Genomic DNA, 15,081 nt, shown 5'->3' with positions numbered 1-15,081 from the left:
AAAGGGATTTTTTACTATCCGAAGGTTGTAGCATGTTCCTAGTGACCACACTGACTTACTACCTGGTGAAATTTTGACAAAAAGTCCCTTACTGTACATACAGTTGACAAATTATGTTTTTTTTTTTAAATTACTGTAATTCATCCTAAGTATTTTTTCGTGTTCCAAAGGTTGTAGTATGTTCCTACTGACCAGACTGACTTACTACAGGTGGAATTTTCACAGTATCTCCCTTACTGTACGTTCAGTATACAAATATTAATTTTAAAAAATTACAGTAATTCCCCTAAAGTATTTTTCCTGTTCCAAAGCCTGTAGTGCTTTCTTATTGGCTTACACTATCCCACACTGACTTACTACAGGTGAAATTTTGACAATACCTCCCTTACTGTACGTACTGAAAGGTTGGGGTCAGAATCCCCTGTTTCTTCAATTAAATTATATATATCCTTTTGAATGATTACTTTATTCTTATTAAAAATTCAACAGTCAAGTAGTATCCTAATCATTTCTGTATTCATTTTCTTTTAGGTGCATTCCAGTGTGTGCCCTTGGGTTGTGTTCACATGCAAGGGGCCTTTTGATGATAATTGTCTTGGGATTGTCTTGGGACTCCTGGAAACTCCATCTGCATACATTTAGTGTTTTACAGCCAATTGGTCAAACACAAAATCTTGAACTGTCATTATTTCTGGAAGACCCCTTAGGACTTTCACATATAAAACTCTTCGTCTCTTTGTCCTCTTTTTCTGGACCTTTCCATCATGGCTGTATCTTCTGTATCTCGTCCTCAACACATAGATGGCAATGATGGCATTTTTCTCCTTTCTTTTGCAAAGCTCTTTCTAATACATTTTCAATTCCTTTCTACTCTGCCACCATCATCTGCTTAATAAATGCTTACAACCTTCAGTGTGGTATGCTTTTCTTTAAAAAATATTTTCATAATAAAAATATTTATAAAACAAGTTACAGTGTTTTCCCTAATAAACCAGCTTCATAATAAAAATCTTTATAAAACAAGTTCAGGTGTTTTTCTTAATAAACTATTTTCTCAATATATGGTTACAATGATTATTAATACACACTGTAAAAGAAAAGTTGACTAAACTTAAAATTCTAAGGCAACTTGCTGCACCGATTTTTTGAGTTGACTCAACTAATAGAGTTTACTCAACTGGAGATGTTATAGTCGAGTCAACTCAACTATAGAGATGTTTTAGTTGAGTCAACTCAAAAAAATCTGCAGCAAGTTGCCTTATAATTTTAAGTTAAGTCAACTTTTCTTTTTTTTTACAGTGAACACTTTCTAAATAAATTGTTTAACAACTACTTATGGTACTTTTCATTATAAAACCACTTTTTTAATAGTTACAATTGTGGTTTACTATGACCCATAAATACTTCATATACAACAAGCCATGATTACAATAGAATAATTGCATATTTCAAAACAATATCCACATATCTTCATCTATATATCTGTCTTAGTTGACTTGTATAAGTTTGAGGGTCAATTTATACATAATTTCACCTTATTTTCATCAAGTGAACATCTCATGTGTATTTCTTTAGGGAGTGGAGTAAAGGGGCATATTATCGTTCCTGCTTTCCTGGAGTGAAATGTTTTATCAGCCTGTTTAGGTGGACTGCTCTTCTGATAATGAGCTCAGGCCTTCTTCAGCCTCAAAGAGAACTGTTGTTTGTCAGGCAGTGTTGTGTGTGTGTGTGTGTGTGTGTGTGTGTGTGTGTGTGTGTGTGTGTGTGTGTGTGTGTGTGTGTGTGTGTGTGTGTGTGTGTGTGTGTGTGTGTGTGTGTGTGTGTGTGTGTGTGTGTGTGTGTGTGTGTGTGTGTGTGTGTGTGTGTGTGTGTGCGTTTTTTATTCTTTGCAGGTTCAGAATGTTTGTGATATACAACATTCTTGGACCCTGGAAGAAGGTCACCACGGACTTAAATCTCGGAAATGGACGACAAATATTCTGATTAACGGCGATATACCCACTTATCTATCAAAAATGTATTATTGTTTAGACTTTATGTTCTCTTAGCCAATCAGAAGTAAACAATCATGTAATGCATGTCCTTGAAAAAGGTATAATTGTGTGAGATTTGTTTGTAAGGTAGAGTTGGCTTGCGACCTTCTCGTGACTGACGCTGGCTCTACCAATTTAACTGCAAACTATTCTTCAGTAAAATTTTACTTATTTGATTGAATTTCATGACTCCTGGTCTTCTTTCATCATATCTGGTCCTGGGTCTTACAACTGTACCCCCCCCCCCCCCCCCCTGTAATTCCCCTAAACTATTTTTTCCTGTTTCAAATGCTGTAGTGCTTTCCTAGTGACCTGACTGACTTACTCCAGGTGAAATCTGGACAATAACTCCCTTACTGTACGTACAATAAACTGATACGTTTCCAAAAAAATTACTGTAATTCCCCTAAACTATTTTTTCCTGTTTCAAAGGCTGTAGTGCTTTCCTAGTGACCTGACTGACTTACTCCAGGTGAAATTTGGACAATAACTCCCTTACTGTACGTACAATAAACTAATACGTTTCCAAAAAAATTACTGTAATTCCCCTAAACTATTTTTTCCTGTTTCAAAGGCTGTAGTGCTTTCCTAGTGACCTGACTGACTTACTCCAGGTGAAATTTGGACAATAACTCCCTTACTGTACGTACAATAAACTAATACGTTTCCAAAAAAATTACTGTAATTCCCCTAAACTATTTTTTCCTGTTTCAAAGGCTGTAGTGCTTTCCTAGTGACCTGACTGACTTACTACAGATGGAATTTTGACAATACCTCTTTTACTGTACGTACAATAAACAAATACATTTAAGAAAAAATTACAGTAATTCCCCTCAAGTATTTTGTACTGTTCCAAAGGCTGTAGTGCTTTCCTAGTGATCAGACTGACATACTACAGGTGGAATTTTGACAATACCTCTTTTACTGTACGTACAATAAACAAATACATTTAAGAAAAAATACTGTAATTCCCCTCAAGTATTTTGCGCTGTTCCAAAGGCTGTAGTGCTTTCCTAGTGATCAGACTGACATACTACAGGTGGAATTTTGACAATACCTCTTTTACTGTACGTACAATAAACAAATACATTTAAGAAAAAATTACAGTAATTCCCCTAAAGTATTTTTTCCTGTTCCAAAGGCTGTAGTGCTATCCTAGTGACCACACTGACTTACTACAGATGGAATTTTGACAATACCTCTTTTACTGTACGTACAATAAACAAATAAGTTCAAGAAAAAATTACAGTAATTCAAGTAAAGTTTTTTTTCCTATTCCAAAGGCTGTAGTGCTTTCCTAGTGACCACACTGACTTACTATTGGTGAAATTTTGACAATACCTCCCTTACTGTACGTTCAGTATAGAAATATTAATTAAAATAAATTACAGTAATTCACCTATAGTGTTTTTTAGATATTGCAAAGGTTGTAGTGCTTTCATAGCGATCAGACTGACTTACTACATGTTAAATACTGCCAATACCTTACTGTAAGTATAGTACAAACATATTATTATTAAAAAGTTACTGTAATTTCTCCTTTTTTCATGTTCCAAAGGTTATAGTATGTTCCCAGTGATCGCTCTACTCAATTAACTTTGATAAATGTATTAGGTAAAAGTATGTATTAGAACTGCTGTTCCTTGTACAACACAATTATTTCATTGATTAAAAATAGCAGATATTTTAGGTTAATAATATTTTCAATGTTATAAATAAGCAACGCCCTTATTGTAATTATTCAAGTTACGTTTTTGTTATGAAGTCCTGAAGAAGTGGATTCTGGAACACACTGCTGCTTCAATGTATATCTAATGAGTGATTATAATCAAGGTATTAATCAATAGTTTTCCTTCTATATATCAAATGAGTTGAATGACTTCTCTAGGCTTATGAGATTTTACTTTGTTATATAAATTATCAGTGTGATTATCAAAAATGTTATTTCATGTATCATTTAAATATAAGTCTGTATTTGATATCTGAGGTGTAACGTAAGGGTCTGTCCCATGCCCGGAATGCAGTAACAGTGCTTGCTCATTTAGCCTGGCTTCCAGAGATGAAATATGGACTTCTTTAACAGGTGTCACTACATCCATCTGCTTTTCTAGGCTACCCTGATAGCAATGGTCTCAGGAGTCATTGAAACCTATAGTTGAGTCATTGAAACCTATAGTTGAGAGACCATTTCTTAGTTAAAGTCTTTACTTTACAGTTAGTTTTAAAGTATCCTCTCCTTGAGATAAATAACATGTTATATTAATGTTTTGAGAAGACTCTCCTCCTCACCAAATCCAATCTTGAAGAAACTGTGTCTGTGTGTGTTAGTATTCTTGGTTACATGTTAAGGAACAAGTGGAAATATAGCTGCAAGCAGCGATACGGGGCCAAGCCCCTGAAGCAGCAGTAAGAGCAGTAATAGTAAAAACAGCAGAAATTGAAGAAAAAAGAGCTGGTTTAGAAGTATAGGTGAAAATGAACTCATAATGAACAGAAGTTCAGATGAGAATGAACATATAATGAAGAAGATATATATATTAATCCAAAAGGAAGAAAGATTAGTACAACGTTGAATAATAAAGGAATCAACATGACACACAATTTTTTTTTAAATCATCCCACACGGGGCTCGAACCCATTATCTGGGTCAGATACCTGTCACTCATATCATTGCACCACTGGGAAGTTGGTTCAACCGGAATGGTTCAGGGCTCGTGGCATGTGGTTTAGTAGCTTGCACCACTCAGATGACGTTGTCTTACCAAGCTGCCGAGGAGAGGCTTAAGTGTAAGAATGAGCACACAAAGGCATGTTAACCAGATTAGTTAAGTTAGCAAGTTAAGTTAGCTTAATGCTAATGTAGTTTATGGTTATCCTGATAGCTGAAGAGCCACATTAGAAAGAATGGCATCAGGTAGCATGCTAACCAATTAGCATGCTAAGCTAACTACCATAAGGCAAAAAATACAGGTCAAATTTGGAGAAATGTATATCAGGAACGATAGCAAAAATAAAAAAATCTGTTCAGTCACTTCTGTGTGGCTTGGTCCAAAGATCATCTGAGCCAATTTTTATAAAAATTGAACACAATTTGAATGAGGAGTAGCACAAAAAAATTAACACTGTACTTTTCAAAATGGCCACTACTGTAATGGGCAGAGTCTTAATGTAAGATATTGATTGTGATCACCATAATGAATGGAATCAGGTGTACTAAGTTTCATTTTACATCTATTTACATTTACATCTAGATCAAAGGGTTCAAAAGCTATAATCCTTTTAATGTTGATTTTTTTAACTGGTGGTGGGGCTATAGAGTTGGTCCTAGACTGGAGACTCAAAAATGGTTCCAATTATTCATTACAATCAATACAAGTGTGGAAGGTCAAGACGTGCCTAAATTCAGGGTCTGAATGTCAGCCGCATAATTGATGGAGATATGCTTCAGTCTATCTATGTGTAGAAAATGTGTGATTATTTATTAGCCAATCAGAATCATTCAACCTGAAGCAATGACAAAGCTTAGACCTTGGTGAAGGGTATAATTGCTGTGATTTTTGTAAATGTAAGGGGAAGCGGACTACTTTTGATCACTGGTTCTGATTCTTGACTTCTGCCTGATGAAACTGCAAACATTCTTCAGTAAAATTTCCTTTAATTTATTATAATTCTGACTCTTGTCTTAAATTGAGTGCACTTCTAACTCCTGGTCTTAATAAATCATATCTGGTCCTTTAACTGTAAATCCCAAAATACAGATATACAGTGGTAATCCATATTGAAACAAGGACAATAAAGCAGAAGTTTGAGCAGATATTCTTTTGATGTTCCACTGTTTAAGGTACACAGTGAGCACAACCATTGGGCATCTTTTTTCAGGTAGCTTGTCTGGTGATAGTCCAATGCAGCATACATTGGGTACACTGTAAAAAATAAAATCGTAAAAAAACAGTCATTGACTGTCAGCTACGGCTGCCAAACAAAAACCGTAAAAATAAAGTAAAATATCCTAATTTAAATTAAGTGCAAAAAACTTTTACAGAAATTTTCCTTAAATGTTTTACGGAAAAACAGTGTTTTTTACAGCTATTTCCTGAATTATTACGATCAAACACCTTCATTGTAAAAAAATCCCATAAAAAACAGTCAAATGACTGTCAGCAATGGCTGCCATACAAAAACCGTAAAATTAATGTAAAATATCCTAATTTAAATAAGTGGAAAATACTTTTACAGAAATCTTCATTAATCTTTTTTAACAGAAACACACAGTTAAAACACAGTTAATTCACATTTTTTCTGATTTTTTACTGAAAAACATGCAGTTAATTATATGCATGATTTGCTGTGACTATACGTCACTACATCAGCAACTACACAGTTACTGTCTGTTAAATAAAGCACACTGTAAAAAATTTATAACCCTCCCAAATCAAAAATTTCAAGTGACCGATAACATCTAAATTTTTCAATTGGCCCAAGTGAAATTCTGTAAATTATAAAATTAAATTTACAGAATTTCACTTGGGCCAATTGAAAAATTTAGATGTTATCGGTCACTTGAAATTTTTGATTTGGGAGGGTTAGAATTTTTTTACAGTGCAACATGCAGCATTTCATCAGTGTTTCTCTGCTCATCCTGGACTGAAGCTCAGGCTCTACTCTTCAACACAATGGTGACACACAAAACACACCATACAGAAACACTTAAAACCCCAACAGAACATTAAACACTACCAGATCTCTCAGGATCTCAGCATCTTCACTTATTACAATCCAGACTTTATTTCTTTCATACTAACATTCTTATTGAGCATTAACAGAGGTTTAGAAGTTGAAGTTTTATTGAAAAGAATAAAGTTTGATGTCACCATGATGGAGATTAGTGTTTGTTTTAGTTGGGCTCTTGACCTTTTAGTGTTTAACTTAAAATTTTCTCTGGCTGCTTTAACTGTGTGTCTTTGATGCATATTTGTTATGGTAGGAATCCAAGAGAAACTCAGATCAGATGATGTTGGTCTCTTTTTAGTGATAATAGTCATCATGTAGTGTCCTGCTTCATTGATACCACCTGAAGTGTAATATCTGATTTAAGTAATTAAATATTTGTTGTTAATTTTTGCATGATAAAACTGCTATATAAGATCCTGCAGTGCTGTGATACTCAGATTTTATAATGCCATTATACAGAAAATGTTTTGACAGGATTATATAGACTCACTCAGACATCAATAATCAGCGTATGAATCTCAACAATGGTGACAACGGAAAAAAATCTGAACTACTATAAAGTCACAAAAAGGCTTTGTTGGTTGTCACCATTGTTGAGATTCATATGTTGATTCTTGATGTCTATACTACAAAAAAAAAAAAGAAAAAAATTAACCAGCTCAAAACTTTTTCCATATAATACATATCTTTTTAAATTTCAGATTATTACAATATTGTTGCCAAGGATCATGTGAGAAATTATCATTATAGATAATAATGTAAAATTTAATAAAAATCATTATAGACTTTGTATTCAGCTAAATTCAATCTACATATTATGTAATCTAAACTAATATATTCAGAGATTTGGCTGTCATATCAGCGAATCAGATCATCACAAAGACTGTAACATCACTGATGAATGACCAAGATCATCTGATATTTCTCCTGCATTTATTGCTATAACAAAGGTGTATTAAATACACAGTTAAAGCAGCCAGAGAAAACTAATGTTAAAAACTCACGGGTAATGAGCCCAACTAAAGCAGACACTGATCTCAATCATGGTGATATCAAATTTATTTTAAAGCTGTCAGCTGCGGCTGTCAAACAAAAACCGTAAAAATAAAGTAAAATATCCTATTTTAGAAGTGCAAAAAACTTTTACAGAAATTTTCCTTAAATGTTTTACAGAAAAACACTTATTTTACAGCTATTTCCTGAATTATTACGATTTAAAAAAATTATATGCATGTGAGAAATTATGACATTATAGACTTTGTATAAAGCTAAATTCCATCTACATGTAATCTAAGCTAATATATTCATATTTTTGACTGTCATATCAGAGAATTAAGCCATCATATGATGCCATCATCAAAGAATGACTAAAATCATCTGAAATTTTCTTCAGCATTTATTGCTATAACAAATGTGCATGAAATACACAGTTAAAGCAGCCAAAGAAAAACGTAAGTTAAAAATTGAAGTCATGAGCCCAACTAAAGCAGACACTAATCTCAATCATGGTGACATCAAATTTATTTTAAAGTTTTTTACAATTTATTTAAATTAGCATATTTTACTTTAATTTTAGGGTTTTTGTTTGGCAGCCGCAGCTGCCAGTCATTTGACCCTTTTTTTAAGATTTTTTTACAATGAAGGTATTTGATTATAATAATGCAGGAAATACCTGTGAAATAACAGTGCTTTTTCGGTTTATTTAAATTACCATATTTGGCTTTAATTTTAAGGTTTTTGTTTGGCAGCCGCAGCTGCCAGTCATTTGACCCTTTTTTTACGATTTTTTTTACAATGAAGGTTTTTGATCGTGATTATTCATGAAATACCTGTAAAATAACAGTGTTTTTCAGTTTATTTAATTTAGGATGTTTTACAGTTTTTTGGGGAGCTGACAGTCATTTGACCATTTTATCATTTAACTGTTTTCTTTCTGTTAAATTACAGATTATATTTGTAATTTTACATACATTTTTATGTAATTTAAGAAAACAGAAAAAATACTGTAGGAAAAATACAACAAATGTTCTGTATAAAAAATGTGAATTACTGTAATTTGTCATTAATGTCACAATACCTAAAATAACAGCTGAATTTTTATTTTACAGATATTTTTTGTAATTTTACAGTGTTTTGAGTACAATTTAAAATGAAAGAAAATGATCGTAAAAAAATCACAGTTATTTTCTGTAAAATTAGGATTTTTTTTTTACAGTGTACCATCTTTGGCACTGTTCAAGTTAGTAAACATGACAAGGATTAATTATGTAACAAACCACTAACAGTAATAGTTATGTATGTTAACCAATTACATAATGCAATGAATAAATATTGAATAAAATGTTCAATTGCTTAAATATTTTTGTTTACCCAAAGTAGTCCTGACTGGAAACATTTGAAAAAATTGTATTCAAACACACACATTTGTTTTACTTAAACTTTTACGTCACTTCACTAAAAGAAAATAATATAGTAAAGTAAAAAGTACTTGACAAAACAATCAGTTAAAGGGTTTATGATAATATAAGAACAACTTAAACCAAGAGAGGATCAACAACAGCAACATTTTAAAGAGGTGATATTGAAATTTTACTCTAACCACAAGGAATTAATTACAACTTTTATGTATAATCTCAGTGGAACAATTAGAAAGATAATAGAAATAAAACAGTGCACTGTACAGTATCTTGAATGCCTCCATGATCTTGCTGTTCATTATCTGTCAGATTTGCTGCACCAATGCGTACAGGTTCAGTCACTACTGTTAATAATAATGTAGCCCCTATTAATGTACTACAACCTTAAACAAACAAAACCCCCTTTAGTGAATTACAGTTATTATATATATTATGTAAAACAGTATTATTAGGTATTGTCAAAATTTCACCTGGAGTAAGTCGGTGTGGTCACTAGGAAAGCACTACAATCCTTGGAATATATATATATAAAAAACACTATAGGTGAATTACAGTTTATTACATAAGCATGTGTAATAAACACATGTAATAATGTTTATTACATAAAAATATTTGATAATTGTACAGTAAAGGAGGTATTTAGTATTTAAAAGAGGTATTGTCAAAATTCCACCTGTAGTAAGTCAGTGTGGTCACTAGGAAAGCACTACAGCCTTTGGAACATGAAAAAATACTTTAGGGGAATTACAGTATTTTTTTCTTAAATGTATTTGTTTATTGTACGTAAAGTAAAAGAGGTATTGTCAAAATTCCACCTGTAGTATGTCAGTCTGATCACTAGGAAAGCACTACAGCCTTTGGAACAGGAAAAAATACTTTAGGGGAATTACTGTATTTTTTTCTTTAACTTATTTGTTTATTGTACGTACAGTAAAGGAGGTTTTGTCAAAATTCCACCTGGAGTAAGTCAGTCTGGTCACTAAGATAGCACTACAGCCTTTGAAACAGGAAAAAATAGTTTAGGGGAATTACAGTAATTTTTTCTTGGACTTATTTGTTTATTGTACGTACAGTAAGGGAGTTATTGTCCAAATTTCACCTGGAGTAAGTCAGTCAGGTCACTAGGAAAGCACTACAGCCTTTGAAACAGGAAAAAATAGTTTAGGGGAATTACAGTAATTTTTTTGGAAACGTATCAGTTTATTGTACGTACAGTAAGGGAGTTATTGTCCAAATTTCACCTGTAGTAAGTCAGCCTGTTCTGTAGGAAAACACTACAGCCTTTGGAACAGGAAAAAATACTTTAGGGGAATTACTGTAATTTTTTCTTAAATGTATTTGTTTATTGTACGTACAGTAAAGGAGGTATTGTCAAAATTCCACCTGTAGTAAGTCAGTGTGGTCACTAGGATAGCACTACAGCCTTTGGAACAGGAAAAAATACTTTAGGGGAATTACTGTATTTTTTTCTTAAACTTATTTGTTTATTGTACGTACAGTAAAGGAGGTTTTGTCAAAATTCCACCTGGAGTAAGTCAGTCTGGTCACTAGGAAAGCACTACAGCCTTTGAAACAAGAAAAAATAGTTTAGAGGAATTACAGTAATTTTTTTGGAAACATATTAGTTTTTTGTACGTACAGTAAGGGAGTTTTTGTCCAAATTCCACCTGGAGTAAGTCAGTCAGGTCACTAGGAAAGCACTACAGCCTTTGAAACAGTAAAAAATAGTTTAGGGGAATTACAGTATTTTTTTTGGAAACGTATTAGTTTTTTGTACGTACAGTAAGGGAGTTTTTGTCCAAATTTCACCTGGAGTAAGTCAGTCTGATCACTAGGAAAGCACTACAGCATTTGAAACAGTAAAAAATTGTTTAGGGGAATTACAGTAATTTTTTTGGAAACGTATTAGTTTTTTGTACGTACAGTAAGGGAGTTATTGTCCAAATTCCACCTGGAGTAAGTCAGTGTGGTCACTAGGAAAGCACTACAGCCTTTGAAACAGGAAAAAATAGTTTAGGGGAATTACAGTAATTTTTTTTGAAACGTATTAGTTTTTTGTACGTACAGTAAGGGAGTTTTTGTCCAAATTTCACCTGGAGTAAGTCAGTCTGATCACTAGGAAAGCACTACAGCCTTTGAAACAGTAAAAAATAGTTTAGGGGAATTACAGTAATTTTTTTTGAAACGTATTAGTTTTTTGTACGTACAGTAAGGGAGTTATTGTCCAAATTTCACCTGTAGTAAGTCAGCCTGTTCTGTAGGAAAACACTACAGCCTTTGGAACAGGAAAAAATTACTTTAGGGGAATTACTGTAATTTTTTCTTAAATGTATTTGTTTATTGTACGTACAGTAAAGGAGGTATTGTCAAAATTCCACCTGTAGTAAGTCAGTGTGGTCACTATAGCACTACAGCCTTTGGAACAGGAAAAAATACTTTAGGGGAATTACTGTATTTTTTTCTTAAACTTATTTGTTTATTGTACGTACAGTAAAGGAGGTTTTGTCAAAATTCCACCTGGAGTAAGTCAGTCTGGTCACTAAGAAAGCACTACAGCCTTTGAAACAGGAAAAAATAGTTTAGGGGAATTACAGTAATTTTTTTTGAAACGTATTAGTTTATTGTACGTACAGTAAGGGAGTTATTGTCCAAATTTCACCTGGAGTAAGTCAGTGTGGTCACTAGGAAAGCACTACAGCCTTTGAAACAGGAAAAAATAGTTTAGGGGAATTACAGTAATTTTTTTTGAAACGTATTAGTTTTTTGTACGTACAGTAAGGGAGTTTTTGTCCAAATTTCACCTGGAGTAAGTCAGTCTGATCACTAGGAAAGCACTACAGCCTTTGAAACAGTAAAAAAATAGTTTAGGGGAATTACAGTAATTTTTTTGGAAACGTATTAGTTTTTTGTACGTACAGTAAGGGAGTTATTGTCCAAATTCCACCTGGAGTAAGTCAGTGTGGTCACTAGGAAAGCACTACAGCCTTTGAAACAGGAAAAAATAGTTTAGGGGAATTACAGTAATTTTTTTGGAAACGTATTAGTTTTTTGTACGTACAGTAAGGGAGTTATTGTCCAAATTCCACCTGGATTAAGTCAGTGTGGTCACTAGGAAAGCACTACAGCCTTTGAAACAAGAAAAAATAGTTTAGAGGAATTACAGTAATTTTTTTGGAAACGTATTAGTTTTTTGTACGTACAGTAAGGGAGTTTTTGTCCAAATTCCACCTGGAGTAAGTCAGTCAGGTCACTAGGAAAGCACTACAGCCTTTGAAACAGGAAAAAATAGTTTAGGGGAATTACAGTAATTTTTTTGGAAACGTATTAGTTTTTTGTACGTACAGTAAGGGAGTTTTTGTCCAAATTTCACCTGGAGTAAGTCAGTCTGATCACTAGGAAAGCACTACAGCCTTTGAAACAGTAAAAAATAGTTTAGGGGAATTACAGTAATTTTTTTGGAAACGTATTAGTTTTTTGTACGTACAGTAAGGGAGTTATTGTCCAAATTCCACCTGGAGTAAGTCAGTGTGGTCACTAGGAAAGCACTACAGCCTTTGAAACAGGAAAAAATAGTTTAGGGGAATTACAGTAATTTTTTTGGAAACGTATTAGTTTTTTGTACGTACAGTAAGGGAGTTTTTGTCCAAATTTCACCTGGAGTAAGTCAGTCTGATCACTAGGAAAGCACTACAGCCTTTGAAACAGTAAAAAATAGTTTAGGGGAATTACAGTAATTTTTTTTGAAACGTATTAGTTTTTTGTACCTACAGTAAGGGAGTTTTTGTCCAAATTCCACCTGGAGTAAGTCAGTCAGGTCACTAGGAAAGCACTACAGCCTTTGAAACAGGAAAAAATAGTTTAGGGGAATTACAGTAATTTTTTTGGAAACGTATTAGTTTTTTGTACGTACAGTAAGGGAGTTTTTGTCCAAATTCCACCTGGAGTAAGTCAGTCAGGTCACCAGGAAAGCACTACAGCCTTTGAAACAGTAGAAAATAGTTTAGGGGAATTACAGTAATTTTTTTGGAAACGTATTAGTTTTTTGTACGTACAGTAAGGGAGTTTTTGTCCAAATTTCACCTGGAGTAAGTCAGTCTGATCACTAGGAAAGCACTACAGTCTTTGAAACAGTAAAAAATAGTTTAGGGGAATTACAGTAATTTTTTTGGAAACGTATTAGTTTTTTGTACGTACAGTAAGGGAGTTATTGTCCAAATTCCACCTGGAGTAAGTCAGTGTGGTCACTAGGAAAGCACTACAGCCTTTGAAACAGGAAAAAATTGTTTAGGGGAATTACAGTAATTTTTTTGGAAACGTATTAGTTTTTTGTACGTACAGTAAGGGAGTTATTGTCCAAATTCCACCTGGATTAAGTCAGTGTGGTCACTAGGAAAGCACTACAGCCTTTGAAACAAGAAAAAATAGTTTAGAGGAATTACAGTAATTTTTTTGGAAACGTATTAGTTTTTTGTACGTACAGTAAGGGAGTTTTTGTCCAAATTCCACCTGGAGTAAGTCAGTCAGGTCACTAGGAAAGCACTACAGCCTTTGAAACAAGAAAAAATAGTTTAGGGGAATTACAGTAATTTTTTTTGGAAACGTATTAGTTTTTTGTACGTACAGTAAGGGAGTTTTTGTCCAAATTTCACCTGGAGTAAGTCAGTCTGATCACTAGGAAAGCACTACAGCCTTTGAAACAGTAAAAAATAGTTTAGGGGAATTACAGTAATTTTTTTTGAAACGTATTAGTTTTTTGTACGTACAGTAAGGGAGTTTTTGTCCAAATTCCACCTGGAGTAAGTCAGTCAGGTCACTAGGAAAGCACTACAGCCTTTGAAACAGGAAAAAATAGTTTAGGGGAATTACAGTAATTTTTTTGGAAACGTATTAGTTTTTTGTACGTACAGTAAGGGAGTTATTGTCCAAATTCCACCTGGAGTAAGTCAGTGTGGTCACTAGGAAAGCACTACAGCCTTTGAAACAGTAAAAAATAGTTTAGGGGAATTACAGTAATTTTTTTGGAAACGTATTAGTTTTTTGTACGTACAGTAAGGGAGTTTTTGTCCAAATTCCACCTGGAGTAAGTCAGTCTGATCACTAGGAAAGTACTACAACCATTGAATATAAATATAAAAACACACTATAGGTGAATTACAGTTTATTACATAAACATATGTAATAAACACATGTAATAATGTTTATTACATAGATATATTTGATAATTGTACAGCAAGGGAGTTATTGTCCAAATTCCACCTGGAGTAAGTCAGTGTGGTCACTAGGAAAGCACTACAGCCTTTGAAACAGTAAAAAATAGTTTAGGGGAATTACAGTAATTTTTTTGGAAACGTATTAGTTTTTTGTACGTACAGTAAGGGAGTTATTGTCCAAATTCCACCTGGAGTAAGTCAGTCTGATCACTAGGAAAGTACTACAACCATTGAATATAAATATAAAAACACACTATAGGTGAATTACAGTTTATTACATAAACATATGTAATAAACACATGTAATAATGTTTATTACATAGATATATTTGATAATTGTACAGCAAGGGAGTTATTGTCCAAATTCCACCTGGAGTAAGTCAGTGTGGTCACTAGGAAAGCACTACAGCCTTTGAAACAGTAAAAAATAGTTTAGGGGAATTACAGTAATTTTTTTGGAAACGTATTAGTTTTTTGTACGTACAGTAAGGGAGTTTTTGTCCAAATTCCACCTGGAGTAAGTCAGTGTGGTCACTAGGAAAGCACTACAGCCTTTGGAACAGGAAAAAATGATTTGATTATTGTACTGTTTGGTGTGTGTGTGTGTGGGGGGGGGGTACAGTTGTAAGACCCAGGAACAGATATGATGAAAGAAGACCAGGAGTCGTGAAATTCAATCAAATAAGGAAAA

The 15,081-nt window shown here is 33.4% G+C and overlaps 2 long non-coding RNA genes across 2 annotated transcripts; both read right to left on the bottom strand.

Moving 5' to 3' along the window:
• Positions 1-10,819: 10,819 nt before the first annotated feature.
• LOC309508703 lies at positions 10,820-12,733 on the bottom strand. The gene is made up of 5 exons (XR_014209680.1): positions 12,666-12,733; positions 12,382-12,449; positions 12,098-12,165; positions 11,105-11,172; positions 10,820-10,888 (listed from the first exon to the last, which is right to left on the bottom strand). It is a non-coding gene; the product is annotated as an uncharacterized lncRNA (long non-coding RNA).
• A 215-nt stretch (positions 12,734-12,948) lies between these two features.
• On the bottom strand, positions 12,949-13,727 carry LOC309508704. The gene is made up of 3 exons (XR_014209681.1): positions 13,660-13,727; positions 13,376-13,443; positions 12,949-13,017 (listed from the first exon to the last, which is right to left on the bottom strand). It is a non-coding gene; the product is annotated as an uncharacterized lncRNA (long non-coding RNA).
• Positions 13,728-15,081: the final 1,354 nt, after the last annotated feature.

The sequence above is a fragment of the Leuciscus leuciscus genome, assembly GCF_965113295.1.
Source record: "Leuciscus leuciscus genome assembly, chromosome: 10".
NCBI classification, from domain to species: Eukaryota; Metazoa; Chordata; class Actinopteri; order Cypriniformes; family Leuciscidae; genus Leuciscus; species Leuciscus leuciscus.
Note: the sequence above shows the minus strand (reverse complement) of the source record. Positions and strands in the feature narration are given on the sequence as shown.